General features: G+C 41.7%; 1 pseudogene; it reads right to left on the bottom strand.

Annotated features, from left to right (window-relative positions):
- Positions 1–2,762: 2,762 nt before the first annotated feature.
- LOC132476888 (large ribosomal subunit protein uL30-like) lies at positions 2,763–4,471 on the bottom strand (annotated as a pseudogene).
- Positions 4,472–4,911: the final 440 nt, after the last annotated feature.

The raw sequence follows: 4,911 nt of genomic DNA, 5'->3' as shown, positions 1-4,911 counted from the left end.
AGCTCTCTGGTGTCTCTTCTTACCAGGGATTGAACCCGCACCCTTGGCGGTGAAAGATCCTAACCACTGGACGTCCAGGGAATTCCCTGCCCTACCTTCTAATACCATCACATCGGGGGTGAGGATTTCAACATATGAATTTTGCAGGGGACACAAACATTCAGTCTGTAACAATGACTTATCTTAGTAAATACAAAGCTTTCCACAAAAGTTAGTTTAAAATAATAATAATAAAAAATTCTAGAGCAGCTTTTTAATCTGGGGTGCAGTGTAGAGGAGTCTTTCTTAATTCAGACGGTGCGGGTGGTATTCAGGTAGTCGCTACATTATGCTTTTGTATTTACAAATAACCATTGTGGCATTGTTGTTATAGAAAAGAGTAGAACCATGTAAATGGCAGTAAGTAGGTCAATGGTTAAAAACATTAAGTACAGCTGCATACTGAAATACTAGGCAGCTATTTTTAAAAATGTGGTAGGTAGCTTTCTCTAATACTGATGATAGGGGTCGATGTCCAAGATGCATATATAAGTGGAAAAAGCAGATAAAAATCAGTGTGTCTAATATGCTTCATTTGTAGCAACCAATAAAAAAGACAGTGTGAAAACCTTTGCTTGTGAATGTATACAAATCTCCAGGAAGATAAACAAGAAACTCACAGTGGTGCCTGAGATGGGATGAGAATTGGTGCTTGCAGAAAAAGAGAAGCAAATGTTTTTATTGCACAGCCCTTTGTACCTTTTGAATATTCAATCCCGTGAATGGACTACCTCTTTTAAGTAAATAAATCACATTCATGCAAATGACAAAAACCGACAAGCAGAAATCACAGACACCAAAACAACACAGGATTATCTAAGGTATTCTGACCCAACAAAATTGAAACATTGGCTTGGAATTTGGCTCAGACTTTAAGTCATGTTAGGGAATTAGGCCTTCCTAACAGAATCCACTTAAGGAATATAATGCCTTCCACGGATTTGGTGTTGGCCCCGATGTTCCAGAATCAATTCTGAGCTCTGCTCTGAGTTTCACCATCATAAAGGTGTGCAAAAGACATATGCCAATGTCTCTGTGGCTTTCCCTGTGTGTTGGTAGTCAAAACGATTTGTTTTGTTCCTTTGAGCCTTTTAAAAAAAAATAACATTTTTGTGCTGCCTATTTGGTAATGAAGAGTGGGAAAGGGGCCTCCCTGGTGGCGCAGTGGTTGAGAGTCCGCCTGCCGATGCAGGGGATGCGGGTTCGTGCCCCGGTCTGGGAGGATCCCATATGCCGCGGAGCGGCTGGGCCCGTGAGCCATGGCCGCTGGGCCTGCGCGTCCGGAGCCTGTGCTCCGCAACGGGGGAGGCCGCAACAGTGAGAGGCCCACATAACGCAAAAAGGAAAAAAAAAAAAAAAAAGAGTGGGAAAAATGAACGTTGTTTAGAATTAATGTAATGACGAATAAATCCCCATAAGAAAACCCAGAAAAGGTCTTTAAACTCAACGAAAAAATAAAAAATAAAAAGAGACTTCCACCTGGCTCTTGAGACTGTAAGACGTGTTTTCTTTCTTAGAAGTATTAAGCTCCCAAGAAGTAGATTAAAAACTTTACCCTCCATTAAATCCAAAAACAGTGAAAGTGAATGATCCATCTCCCCAGTGTCATATTTCCGGAGGGGACAATGGTTATGAATGTCTCTTGGACCTGTACACTCCATTAAGTCCTGTTAGGAAGAATACTTTCCAGCTCCCAGACACAATTAATATCTTACTGGCAATGGCATTCTTGAATAGATGACTGGGATTTTAATTACACTCAAGCAGAAAGTAATACTTTCTAGGGCTGGGTAAAAACACTCTTCGGAAGTAAAGTTGGGGGCCATAAAGACTGGGGATTACTTTAGCTAGTCATTTGTAACAGGTAAATGGTTGTGTTTTAACTTCCTGGAGCCAGGGCTGGAGAAGCAGAAGAGGATATTTTAGGAGGAGGAAGGAGAGTCCAGCTGAGGGAGGTGAAGGTCTTTAAGAATTTTTCCATGGTTGAGAATTCATAAAAAACAATAGTATTGATTATAAAAAGGACAGGGCTTCCCTGGTGGTGCAGTGGTTGAGAGTCCGCCTGCCGATGCAGGGGACACGGGTTTGTGCCCCGGTCTGGGAAGATTCCACATGCTGCGGAGTGGCTGGGCCCGTGAGCCATGGCCGCTGAGCCTGCGCGTCCGGAGCCTGTGCTCCGCAAAGGGAGAGGCCACAGCAGTGAGGGGCCCGCGTACCGCAAAAAAAAAAAAAGACAGAACTTCAGGATTAACATTTCTACAAATCTGTAAGTTATCCATTCATGTTGTTTACCCAGTGCATTAATCATTACTATAGGAAATGCAAGCATCTCCCCAAAAGTTGGTGAGATGAAAAACTGGAAAACAGTCACCAAATCTTCAGATGACTTGCACAGTCTAGCGCAGTGGTTCTTTTTTTTCTGGCCTCACCATGCAGCTTGCAAGATCTCAGTTCCCCGACCAGGGATTGAACCCTCGGCAGTAAAAGCGTGGAGTCCTAACCACTGGACTGCCAGGGAATTCCCTAGCCCAGTGGTTCTTAAGCAGGGATGATCTTAAGCAGGGGATATCTCACACTGTCTGGAAATATTTTTGGTTATCACAGCTGGCGGGGTACCGCTGGCATTTAGTGGTCCAGGGATGCTGCTAAACCTATATGCTTTTTGTTATACTATGTACACCATTTTATTTTATTTACTTATTTCACTTTAATTTGAAAGCAGTCACTGTTTATTAACTGACCAGATTACAAAAATAATCATGGTAGATACCTTAGTTCATCCTTCTAATAAGCCTGTTGATCTGGTCTTCCCTGTTGGGAGCATCTCCACCTTCTACAAAATGGGTGGTCTTTTTCTTAATTCCACCTCGTGGAGAAGACAATTTGAAGGGCCACAGGAAGTTGTTTGCTTCTTTGAAACGTTTTCCAACAGTACAGATCTCATGAATCAGATCCTCCACGCAGATAATACCGTATTTGCCAAAAGGTGGAGCAATCAACACGTTATCTGTTAGAGCAATTCGCTTCTGGCTGATTTTGCCATAATCACGCTTGTAGATCAGTTCATTTACTGACTTCAGGTTTGCGTGCTCCCACGCAGCAACGTACGGTTCCACAATTCTCAGCATGTTAACTGAAGCCTTGTTGAGCTTCACAAAGGTGCCACTGAAGATCTGATGGAGGCGAAGAAGCTGTAACACCTTTCGAACCTTTGGGCTCACACCACTGATACCTCTGATCCTGATGACAAATGCCAATTTGGGTTCAGTGGGTACGTAGAAGTTGCTGTCTTTTCTTGCCATCCTAGCCATTCAAATTTCAGTTCTTATGTACACCATTTTATACCTGGATTGGACTTCCTTATTTACTATATCTTCAAGTTTGTTCCATATCAGAATGGACCACACTATATTATTTAAGTATGTTATAAATACATTCTTTGTATGTTACAATTATGCAAGAAAACCCACTTATTGTCTTCTCTTTTAATGTATCAATCTCACTAATTGCCTTATATAATTAAACTTCTTTCCGTAAAGCACCACCTTTTCCTTGAAAATCCATTTCTCAAACACCGGAAGCTACATTTGTTTGCCAGGTCACATGATACAAAAAGAAATCTTGGAAGAACTATACTTAATTAGTTCTCTATTTTAAAAACGTGCACGCCTCCTTTCCTACCTCACTGGGGTTGGTAACGTATCTAGAAATGGCTGGATGGACCTGGCGAGACCCCCAGGTAAACTGAGTGTCCTAGAGGGCACATTGGCCTCCTCAAGTTACTGGTCACTGCTAATTAGTTTAGAGAGTATAAACCCTTCATATTCTCAAATTCCTTTTTCAAAGAAACAGAAGGCTTAAGTCGCCACAGATGTGAATGATGTCACGGAGAGGGACTTCAGGAGGTGCAGTCGAAACCGTCTGAAGCTCGCAAGGCAACGCAAAGCCACCGGTGTGGCCCACCGCTAATAGAATTTAGCCAGGACAAGAGCCATCCAGCTTGTTCCACCAGGAGCTCAGTGCCTCTAATAGATTCTGAAAAAAAACATGCCTTTTGTTGTTTCAGTTCGGGCTTAAGAAAAAAGAAAGTGAAAAATAAAGTTGGAAATACATCTTTTGTTGGAAATTTGACCAGTATATTATCATAGGGTATTTTCCTTACCACGTTAAAAGCGGTGATTTCGTAAAACTTATTTTGTGTAATTCCCCCTTCATTGCTTTCCTGGTTACATATTTGCTATATACATTCATTCCACAAAAAATGTATGGAGGGTCTACTTTGTGCCTGGCATGCTTCCAGGACTGGTGATATAGGATGAAGAAGGCAAACAAACAAAAAATCAAGCGTTACAAAATACATTCCATGGAAAGGAAAGACCATGAGCCCACCCACTCCAGAGACCATGGGTTTCTCCAGCGTTTTTCCTTCCATGCCTATGCTAACGTAAAATATTTTACAGTAATGGGGATTTCTTGTATGGATATGTATATACTTATACAGACATACAGATATTCACAGTAACATCTGTGAGGGGAATAAAAATCTCCCAAATAAGTGATTTTAAAAATATTCCTGTTTATCTTTAATCTGTACACAGATTAAAATTGCTGATGACCTGAACCATATTCTACATTGAAAAGAATTCTCTGCCTTTGATTGTGGGTCAATGTTGTCACATTTATAGGCATAAAAATGACAGCGATTATAACCATCATCATAGAAGTGAAAATGCTCCATTACTGAGGTCTGGCTGCATGACAGATACACTATAAAGCATGTTTATAATGTACTGCATTTGGGCTGGCTCTGGAAATCACACAGCAGCCCTGGGAGGCTGGGTGAGATCCAGCCTCAGGTGGAGATGAGCACGG

The sequence above is a fragment of the Mesoplodon densirostris genome, chromosome 16, assembly GCF_025265405.1.
Source record: "Mesoplodon densirostris isolate mMesDen1 chromosome 16, mMesDen1 primary haplotype, whole genome shotgun sequence".
Lineage (NCBI taxonomy): Eukaryota > Metazoa > Chordata > Mammalia > Artiodactyla > Ziphiidae > Mesoplodon > Mesoplodon densirostris.
The sequence above is the reverse complement of the archived record's forward strand: the minus strand, read 5'-3'. Positions and strand labels throughout refer to the sequence as shown.